At 48.7% G+C, this 11477-nt stretch overlaps 1 non-coding gene across 1 annotated transcript; it reads left to right on the top strand.

The window, feature by feature from the left end:
• The first annotated feature begins 11007 nt into the window (after window positions 1-11007).
• LOC114812330 lies at window positions 11008-11145 on the top strand. The gene has a single exon (XR_003759986.1). It is a non-coding gene; the product is annotated as a small nucleolar RNA SNORA7 (small nucleolar RNA).
• Window positions 11146-11477: the final 332 nt, after the last annotated feature.

Genomic DNA, 11477 nt, shown 5'->3' with positions numbered 1-11477 from the left:
CCTTTCTCCTTTCCATTACAATGTGGGCTTTTTAATGGATAGGGACTGGGTCTTTTACTCCTTTTGGGTGTTCCCCAACCCTAGAGCAGTGTTCTGAACAGAATGCCAGAATTAGGACTGTTAATCACAGTCATATGGGGAGGCAAAAGTGGGGCAGTGCTATATGGAGAAGCAGCGTGACTTCGTGGATAGAGCATTGGCCTGGGAGTCAGAAGGACCTGAGTTCTAATTCTGGCTCCATCCCATGTCTGCTGTGTGACCTTGGACAAGTCACTTCACTTCTCTTTGCCTCAGTTACCTCATCTGTAAAATGGGGATTAAGCGTGGGAGCCCCACGTGGGACAGCAACCGTGGGCAACCTGATTACTTTGTATCTACCTCAGCGCTTAGAACAGTGCTTGGCACATAGTAAGTGCTTAACAGATATAATAATTATTAATTATTATTACTCCCATTTTACAGATGGAAAAACTAAGGTCCTGAGGTTTTACCACCACCCGAGCAGTCAGAAAGAGAAACCAGGAGTCCTTAACCCTGGTTCAGTATACTCGCCACAGCATTTCCCAGCTGGCCCAGCTAGTGACAAGTTAGGGGAACTCTGGAGATATGAGGGAGGTGCAATGGAGGCTGAGGTTATGGCAGTCTGGTGGGTTTAGGCTGCTGTTCTGCTGCTCCTGTTGCTGCCCCAGTCCTTCACTCCTGACTCCAGGGTTGGAGTGCTCTTCTGCCCATCCGACCTAACCTGACCCCAGGCCTCATTCATTCATTCAAGCCAATAGAGGATTTGAAGCCAACAGTGAGGAGTTTTTGTTTGATACGGAGATTGATAGGCATCCACTGGAGATTTTTGACGTGGGGGGGGGGGGTGACATGCCCACAGCATTTCTGTAGAAAGATCATCCAGGCAACAGAGTGAAGTATAGACTGAAGTGGGGGGAGACAGGAGGTTGGAAGGTCAGAAAGGAGGCTGATGGGGCAATCCAGTCGGGATAGGGTGAGTGACTGTACTAACATGGTAGCGAGTTGGATGGAGAGGAAAGGGTGGATTTTGGCGATGTTGTGAAGGTGAGAATGGCAGGCATTTGTCATGGATTGGATATGTGAGGTGAATGAGAGAGCAGAGTCAAAGATGACACCAAGGTTGTGGGCTTGTGAGACGGAAAGGATGGCTGTGCCATCCACATTGATGGAAAAGTCAGGGAGAGACAGGGTTTGGGAGGGAAGATAGGGAGCTCTGTCTTGGACATGTTGAGTTTGGGGTGGCAAGAGGACATCCAAGTAGAGATGTCCTGAAGGCAAGAGGAGATGCGAGCCTGGAGGGAGGGAGAGAGAACAGGGGAGGGCCGCAGCAGTGTGTTGTCTAGCCGGTAGAAACTGCAGTTACCATCAGGGTTTTTTTATGGTAATTTTTAAGCACTTAGTGTGCCAGGCACTGTACTAAGTGCTAGAGGTTAATCGGGTTGGATCCAACAGGCTGTGAGCCCGTCGATTAGACTGTAAGCCTGTCATTGGGCAGGGATTGTCTCTGTTGCCAAATTGTACATTCCAAGCCCTTAATACAGTGCTCTGCACATAGTAAGCGCTCAATAAATACTAATGAATGAATGAATGTCCCACATGGGGCTCACAGCCTTAATCCCCACTTTTACAGATGAGGGTACTGCGGCACAGGGAAATGAAGTGACTTGCCCAAGGTCACACAGCAGACAAGTGAAGGAGCTGGCATTAGAATCCAGGTCCTTCTGACTTCCACGTCCAGGTTCTATCCAAGGCCTGGTCCCCACCCTTACTGGCAGCAAGGCCTAGTGGAAAGAGCACAGGCCTTGGAGTCAGAGCACCTGGGTTCTAATCCTGACTCTGCCACTTGCCTGTCGCGTGGACTTGGACAAGTCGTGTCACTTCTCTGGGCCTTAGTGTCTTCAACCATTAAATGGGATTCAATACCTGTTCTCCCTCTGATTTAGACTGTGAATTCCACGTGGTATAGGGACTGTGTCTGACCGGATGATCTTGGATCTATCCCAGGCAATTAGTACAGCTCACAGTTAGCACTGAACAAATATGGCTTAGTGGAAAGAGGACAGGCTTGGGAATCAGAGGACGTGGGTTCTAATCCCAGCTCCTTCACTTGTCCACTGTGTGACCTTGGGCAAGCTATTTAATTTCTCTGTGCCTCAGTTATCTCACCTTTAAAATGAAGATTAAGACTGTGAGCCCCATGTGGGACAATCTGATTACCTTGTATCTACCCCAATGCTTAGAACAGTGCTTGGCCCATAGTAAGCACTTAACAAATGCTACCATAATTACAGTAATTATTATGAGCATGTCTGCTGTGTGACCTTGGGCAAGTCACTTCACTTCTCTGGGCCTCAGTTACCTCTGTAAAATGGGGATGGAGACTGTGAGCCCCACGTGGAACACCGGTTTACTTGTATCCACCCCAGCACTTAGTATAGTGCCAGGCATATAGTAAGCACTTAACAAATACCACAGTTTTTTTTAGTTATTATCATTATTATTATTAGTAGTAGAGAAGCAGTGTGCTTAGTGGAAAAAGCATGAGCTTGGGAACCAGAAGTCATGGATTCTAATCCCGGCTCCGCCACTTACCAGCTGTGTGACTTTGGTCAAGTCACTTAACGTCTCTGTGCCTCAGTTATCTCATCTGTAAAATGGGGATTAAGACTGTGAGCCCCACGTGGGACAACATGATTGCCTTATATCTACCCCGGCATTTAAAACAGTGCTTGGCACATAGTAAGCACTTAACAAATGCCATCATCATCATTATTATTATTATGATTATTAAGACCCCAGAGGGTCATGGCACTCCAGTCTTGGAGCTATGGTGAACGTGATCACCTCCACCTAAAATGACCCCTGCAAGGAAAAGTCCTTTGCATGTTCTGTGCAGTGTTCTATTCTCCTGCCTACCTCTGGGCCTTGTCTGGATCAGAATTTCCCATCTTTTCCTGAATCCCAGGGAGAGGAGTGTCTTTTAGTCCATTCTCCTGCCTCTGAATAAGGCCACATTTAAACTAACCCCAGCCAAGAATTTAATCTACTTTTTAATCTTCCAGGGAAAGATAATTCACAGCCTCCCTCAGTATCCAGTGCCAGGGTCTAATAATAATAATAATAATAATGGTATTTGTTAAGCTCCTATTACGTGCCAGACACTGTAGTAAGTGCTAGGATGAATACAAGCAAATTAGTTTGGACACTGTCCCTGTCCCATCTGGGGCTCACAATCTCAATCCTCATTTTACAGAGAAGTAAAGTGACTTGCCCAAGGACATGTGGCAAGCAAGTGGGAGTGGCAAGAGGTGGGATCAGAGCCCGTGACCTTCTGACTGCCTTTCATTGAAAAAGGAATTCTTTCAGTCTAACCTAACATCCCTCATGCTGGCATTCTGCGTACTTCTGGTCTGGCTCCGCCTTTATTGTCAGAGCAGAAATAATAATTGTGGTATTTGTTAGGTCCTTACTATGTGCCAAGCACTGTGGTAGAATCAAGACAATCAGCTCAGACCTATTCTTATTCCACAGAGGGCTAAGCAGGGAGGGAGTAGAGGCATTGAATCCCCATTTTACAGATGGGGATAGTAGGCTCATAGAAGTTAAGGGACTTGCCAAGTGGCAGACTTCTGACTTTCCAATTGGGGCTCTTTCCACTAGGCCATTCTGTGATGCTCTAGGCTTCTTTATTGCTTCCACTGGTAGAGTTCCTGGGTAGGCAGAGTCTGTAAAGACCCCAAATTCTTGGCTTGGGAAGTGGGGGAATGACCTTCTTCCTTTCAGGCCGGCTGTCAGCGGCTGGGAGCCAGGGCTAAGCCGTCAATGAGGGTAGTCTCCATCTATTTGTGAAAGGGCCTCAGTGTAGGATGTACATGATCCTATCGGCCCAGGTGAATGTCAATGCGGGGTGGTAAGTGGATATTTCAGGTTTCTTTTGCATTGCATTGCTCCTGTAGGGCCCCCTGAATGGGGTACCTGAGGGAAGAGATTGCCAAGTCCCCAAATTCCTGGCTAATGAGCTGGAAAAGTGCTTTCCGCATGCACTAACATGCACAAGGACCTCCAGTTTTTCTTGTTTTGACTTCCCACATTTCCCCGCCCTTCAACTTTTCTTTCCCTCCCAACATCTACTCACTCTCAGTGGCTGGGCTGGTCCATGAAGACCCTAATGGTCTGTGCAGTGGCTACAAGTTCCTCACTCAACAGCGGTGTTTGAAGTGGTCAGAGCCCAACAGTCATTTACCACCAAGGAAGGCACATAGAGACATTCTGTTCTCTGGGCACCGACTGCTCCACTACCCCTGGCATCTGCCACCCGATGGGTGCGGTTGGTCAGAGAGGAACCCAGAGAGAGAATGAAATTCTCCTCAGGGAGGTTTGTGACAGTGCGGCTTAATGGGAACAGCACGAGCCTGGGAGGCAGAGGATCTGGGTCCTAACTCCAGCTCTGCCACTGTGGGACCTTGGGCACATCACTTTCCTTCTCTGGGTCTCAGTTCCCTCAACTGTAAAATGGGGATTCGAGCAATCAATCAATCAATAGCATTTATGGAGTACTTACTGTGTGCAGAACACCGTATTGAATGCTTGGGAGAGTTCCATCCAATGGAGTTGGTAGACACGTTTCCCTGACCACAGTGAGCTTAGTCTAGAGGGGGAGATAGACATTAATATAAAAATATGAATAATTTATAGATATGTGAACAAGTCTTTCTGTGCCTCAGTTTCCTCACCTGTAAAATAGGGTTTAAGTCTGTTAGCTCCATGTGGACCAAGGACTGAGTCCAACTTGATTAGCTTGAATCTCCCACAGTGCTTAGTACAATGCTTGGCACATAGAAAGCACTTTAAAAATACCATAAAAAGGTGCTATGGGGCTGCGGATGAGGTGAATACCAGATGCCCAAAGGTACAGATCCAAGTGTAGGGATGATGTAGAAAGAGATAGAGCTGGGGAAAGCAGAGCTTAAACACAGAAGGCCTCTTGGAGGAGATGGGATTCAATACTTGTTCTGCCTTCCCCTTAGACTATGATTCCCTTTTGGGGCAGCGACAGTGTCTGACCTGATTATATCTGGACTGTCAGCTCATTGTGGGCAGGGAATGTGTCTGTTTATTGTTGCACTGTACTCTCCCAAGTGCTTAGTACAGTGCGCTGCACACAGTAAGTGCTCAATAAACACAATTGAATGAATACCTATCCTAGTACTTAGTACAGTGCTTAACAAATACTACTATTATTACTATTTTCATCATTAATAATAAGAAGAATCATCATCAGTATCTTCAGAGCAGCCCTACTAAAGCAAGCTCCTTCGGCACTGACAACAGACAGCCACTTCTCCATGCTACTGTTTCCCTGACAGCCATCGAGACCGTGGGTACAGTTAGCATATGCCGTGAAGACTGATTCAGTGAAAGGGACTCAGCAATTAAAAAAACTATTTGCTGCAAAATAAAGCAAAGCCATATCAGCGCCGTCAAATCCCTCAAGATCCTGACAAAAGGGGAGACCTAAAGAAGTCTACACTGGGCCATGCAAAGCAAGTTAAGGAAAATATGCACGGCCCAGTGATTGAATGCCAAGGGCCGGGAGTTCCAAGGTTCTGCAGACTGCCAGGAAACCCAGGCTGGAGAAGCCATATGATCTCACATACACACACACACATACACACACACACACACACCACACACAGCATCCCTGGAGAGAACACATGACTCCTCCCTCATCCCTGTGTGGCAGAGACTGTTGGCTGTGTTTCTGCCTTTCCAGACACACCCACAGGGATGGAGAAAATTCAGCAACTGTGGTTTCATTTCCAAATATGAAAGACAACCACACACACACACAGACACACACACGCACAAAATGGAGATGAGTAGAGCTGGTCTTTCTCTTGGCGATGCCTCCCCTTCCTCCTCATCCCCCACCCACACACAACTCTTCTTCCCAATTCCCGCTCGGCGTTGCTTGTCTAAAGCGTTTTTATATCTTCAGGTCTGCTATGGTGCAATAAGCCAAGGTGGCCTACAAGCTTGGGAGGTCTCTTCTGAATGAAGCACAGGATTGGGAGCCAGGAGACTATGGTTCTAATCCCAATTCTGCCCTTGACTGCTGTATGACCTTGGGCAAGTCACAGAGCATTTCTGTGCTTCTGTTTCCTCATATGCAAAATGAGGATTAAGCACCTGTTCACCTTCCCCTTTAGATTGTGCCCTCCATGTGGGACAGGGACTGTGTTTGCTCTATTTGCATTGTGTCTATCCCAGCTCTTAGCACAGTGCTTGGCACAGAGTAATCAGTTTTTATGTTATTTATTAAGCACTCTTTGTCCAGCACTGTGCTAGGTGCTGGGGTAGATACAAGTGAATTAGGTTGGACACAGTCCCTGTCACACATGGGGTTCGCAACCCAAGTAGGAGGAAGAACAGGAGAAGTGAGGCACAGACAAGTTAAGTGATTTGCCCAAGGTCACACAGCAAGCAATTGGCAGAGCTGGGATTAGAACCGTAATCCCAGGTGCTCTGACGCACATGGCCCAAGCTCCTTCCACTAGGCCTTGCTGCTTCTTTAAACATATATCACATATAAGATGGGTATTATTAATGAAGCTGGTTCTTCTCTGAGAATTTTTACGTCATTCAGTCAGTTAATCATATTTATTGAGTGCTTACTTTGGGCAGTGCTCAAAGTGCTTGGGAGAGTACAGTATAATAATAAACAGACATATCCTCTTCCCACAAGTTTCTGTGCATCCCCAAGGCTCCTCGGAACCTGTAGCAGAGTTGTTCTTTGGTTGGGAGAGGACTCTGAGTATTATCCTGCCGTTCCCCGTGAGCTTCTGGCCCAGTGTAAACACAGCACTGCCTGTGGTCTCTGCCTTCCCTTGAGCTGCTCAGCCCATCCTCCTGCCCTTGGGGATGGTTTCAGGCCACAGATGAAGAGCAGTGTTGCCTAATGGGTAGAGCACGGAAATCTGAAGGACCTAGGTTCTAATCCCAGCTCTGCCACTTTTCATTCATTCGTTCAGCTGTAATTATTGAGTGCTTACTATGTGCAGAGTACTATACTAACTGTTTGGGAAAGTACAATACAGCAATAGAATTCAGGTAAATAGACATCAATATAAATTTACATAAGTGCTGTGGAGTGGAGAGAGACAGGAAGAGCAAAGGGAGCAAGTCAGGGTGATGCAGAAGGGAGTGGGAGATGAAGAAAAGTGGGAGTTAGTTTGGGAAGTCCCCTTGGAGGAGGCGCACCTTCCGTAAGGCTTTGAAGGGGAGGAGAGACATTTTCTGGTGGATTTGAGGAGGGAGGGCCTTCCAGGCCAGAGGTAGGATGTGGGGCAGGGGTGGGCGGCGAGACAGGTGAGATAGAGGCACAGTGAGAAGTGAAATATGTGGGCTCAGTTATAGAAGAAGAGAAGCGAGGTATGTAGGAGCGGGCAAGGCGATGGAGTGCTTTAAAGCCTGCTGTGTGACCTTGGGCAAATCACTTCACTTCTCTGTCCTCTGTAAAATGGGATTAAGACTGTGAGCCCTATGTGGGACAGGGACTGTGTCTAACCCAATTACCTTGTATCTACCCCAGGACTTACTACAGTGCCCAGGTCATAGTAAGCTCTTAACAAATACCACTATTATTATCATTATTATTATTAGTGCTGCAGGGGGGGCTTTGCCTTGGGGTGTGCCCTCAAGAGGCACTAGGGAGAAGCAGAGAGCCATTGTAAAGCTCTCCAGGTCCCATTTGGGAGGCTCTCCCTGTATGAACAGGGGCCTTAGAAGGGGACCAATGGCCCTGGAGCCAGGGAAAGGGGTTGGGGAAGGAGAGGATTCCCCTAGGGAAAACTCCAGATTCAGAAGTGTGGATGAACTTCCACATGGGATCATAGCTTGATGTCACATTCCCGCAGGGTGACCGAGGGAACAGGAATGGGTGATGACTTATTCCTCTACCTCTGGGAGCCGATCTATGCTGCCCTATGGTCACATCAGAATGTGACTCCATTTCCTCACCCGCTGTATTTACTTTCCCAAACACTGTTTTCCTGAGCCCAGTTTCCCTGGTTTGGTCTTTCCAAGTGGCTCTGCTTCTGCTCCTTGCTAATACCTTGTTCATTTTAGGAGGGGGCTGTCTTGGGCACCAGCCTCAGGTATGAAAGAACCAAGGCGGGGAACTGGGCTTCCAGAGGGCCCTGGAGGTTCTTGGGTGGAAGGACGGTCTCGTCCAGGGCCTCTGCCTTAGCCCCAGCCCTGAGGAGCAATCATGGGACCAGGCCCCCAGTAGGAGGGGGAACAAGAGCAAGAGGTTTACTCTGTCACTCTGGCCTGGGCCCTACCAGGCTGGGTTGGGAGGAGGGCAGAAATTACAGAAGAGCAAAGAGAAGTTAGGAGAGAAGAAGAGGAGAAAAGAGACACAAAAAAGGAGCAGCAGGAGAGGACTTCAGCAGGAGGGGAAGAGAAGGAACAATGGGGGAAAGGGGAAAACTATGAGCCTGCTACTGGGCCTTTCTGCACACAATAAGCGCTCAATAATACATTGACTGACTGAATTTTGAACCAGCCTCCCCAGGGTAGAGGTGACCAGCCACTACCTTGCCTGGCCACCCCATAGCCCTCTGCCAGGGCCGGGAAGTGCAGTGGACGGGATGGGAAGGGGGGCTCATAGATGTAGTGAGAGAGGGGTGACAAGTCTCAGTGGGGCCCTGTTGAGAGAGGTGCAGAGGACCAAGGAAGGGCTAAGGGCTGGTCCTTCCCCAAGCTCAGAAATCTACAGTCACCTGGATCTTGGCTCACTTTGTCCCCCTCCCCCCGATCCCTGTCCCCATGGGCTGCTGGATCTCTGGGGCGACCCCTCCACGTGGCTCAGTGGGCATCCACACACAGGAGCCTGGGGAAAGGAGAGCCTTTCCCTCCCTGAACTCCCTGCACTGGCCTTGGGGGAGACGGTGGAATGGAGTGAGGCTGGGGTTACTGGCCCCCACTGGCTGATTGGGGAAGCCGGGCCGCGGAGGGGAGAGAGGTTAGGGGTGAGCCTGTGAAGTGGATCCTGCAGAGGAGGAACCAGAGTGAGCCTGTAAGGGGTGGCCTCTGGGAGCCTGCTGGCGAAGGCAGCAGGGAGTCCATGAGCGTCTATGATAGGACCCTGAGAAGGGGGAGCCTCTGGTGGGGGAATCCCAAAGGGGAGAACCTGTCGGGGGAGTTGGAGGGGGAGCCTGTGGGAGCAGGAATAGCAGTAGGTGTTGTAGCAATAATGATCGTAGTAACAGTAAAAGCTAGAGGTGGTAGCAGTAGATAGTAGTAGTAAAAACCCTAGCAAGGGTATTTTGCTCACCAAGACCTGGTGGGCATGAGCACCTGGGGAGGGTTGTGGGTGCAAGTTGTGCGGCCCCTTCCTCCTTCTTCCTCCCCACCCAGACTGGGATCTTGGACCTCCGAGGCTGGGTTTCCTGTGGGCTCAAACGACGCAAGGTCACGCTGCTGGATGTGGCCCTGGGTTGACCTCTGGGACTCGGGTCTGGGCTGTGCTGTCTCCTGCAGGCTAGAGGGCATTCTGGGATTAATTAGAAGAAGGATGATGATGATGATGATGATGATGATGATGGCATTTACCACCTGCCAAGACATAAAATAATCAAATTGGACGCACACGGGGCTCGCCGTCTAAACTGGAAAAGCAGATATCAGATCTCCACTTTACAGATGAGAAAGCTGAGGCACGGCAAAGTTATGGAACTTGCCCGAGGTCACGTGGAAGATAAGGGGTGGAGCCAGGATTAGAATACAGGTCTCCTGACGTCCGGGCTCATGCTCTTTCCTCTAGGCTACACTGTCTCATGGCCCAGTAGATAGAGCAGAGGCCTGGGAGTCCGAAGGACCTGGATTCTAATCCTGCCTCTATCACTTCTCTGCTCTGGGACTCTGGGCAAGTTACTTAACTTTTCTGGGCTTCAGTTACCTCATCTGTAAAATGAGGATTAAAACTTGTGAGCCCCCTGTGGGACAATCTGATAACCTGTATCTATCCCAGCGCTTAGAACAGTGCTCAGCACATAGTAAGCACTTAACAAATACCATAATTATTATTATTATTCACTTTCCTGTGCCTCCACTGTCCCATCTGTAAGATGGGGATTAAGACTGTGAGCCCAAGGTGGGACAGGGACTGTGTCGAACCTGATTGCCTTGTATCTACCCTAGCGCTTAGAACAGTTCCTGGCTCTTAGTAATTGCTTAACAAATGCCATTAAAAAATGTCATTTTTTAAAGTTCAACCAGTGGTATTTATTGAGTCCTTACTGTGTTCAGGGCACTGTACTAAGCACTTGGAAGAGTACCATATAACAGAGTTGATAGACATGTTCCCTGCCCATGAGGAGCTTACAGTCTTTGCTTTATCTTCCCCCTTGAGTTTCACCCAGCTATGCCTCCCGACCCCAGCCCCTTCAAAGTTCTCTCCACTTCCCCATTGCCCCCAACGCCCTGTGCCCCATCCTTCCCTCCACTTGAGTTGTATCTGTCTCTGCAAATCTCATGAGCGCTTCTGTTCTTGAACTCTGAGTCCCCAGCACATGTTCCAAAGTAATAATAATAATAATGACGACGGTATTTGCTAAGTGCTCCTAATGTGCCAGGCACTATACTAAGAGCTGGGGTGGATACAAGCAAAACTAGTTGGACACAGTCCCTGTCCCATGTGGAGCTCACAGTTTCAATCCCTATTTTACAGATGAGGGAACTGAGGCCCAGAGAAGTGAAGTTACTTGACCAAGGTCACAAAGGAGACAAGTGGCGGAGCCAAGATTAGAACCCAAGACCTTCTGACTCCCAGACCCATGCTCTATCCACTATGCCATGCTGCTTCTTTAGGAAGTCTGGGAATCTGTGGGTCTGGTCTCCCCACCAGACAATACATTCCTAGATCAAACTGTAGTATTTAATGAGTGCCCACTCTATAAAGAACACTGTACTAAGTGCTTAGGACCCCTCTCAGGATCACACCTGGAGAGTTTCCAGTACTCTTCCAGTCTCGGCTCCGGGAGGAAGAGTTAAGCAGAGGCATATCCATTCCATTCCTAGCTTGGGCAGTGGCTAGCGAGTGGAAGGCAGTCTGCTTCATGTCAAAACTCCCCTGTGCTGGGCAGCAGCGGCATGGGAGAGAGTCGACGGTGGTGACTCAAGTTTACTGTGTGGAAGAAGGCAATGGGAAACCACATTCTTATTTTTACCAAGAAAACTCTGTGGATACACTACCAGAACAATTGCAGATGGAGAGTGGGCATGCTGGGAGAAATGTGTCCATGGAGTCGCTATGGCTCCGAGATGACTTGACAGCATAAGACGAGTGTTAGGGAGAGTACAATAGAGTTACTGGACATGATAATTAAAATATTAATAATTGTGGTATTTGTTAAGGACTTCTACGTGCCAAGCACTGTACTAAATGCTGGGGT

Source organism: Ornithorhynchus anatinus, chromosome 5 (genome assembly GCF_004115215.2).
Source record: "Ornithorhynchus anatinus isolate Pmale09 chromosome 5, mOrnAna1.pri.v4, whole genome shotgun sequence".
Taxonomy (NCBI): domain Eukaryota; kingdom Metazoa; phylum Chordata; class Mammalia; order Monotremata; family Ornithorhynchidae; genus Ornithorhynchus; species Ornithorhynchus anatinus.
Note: the sequence above shows the minus strand (reverse complement) of the source record. Positions and strands in the feature narration are given on the sequence as shown.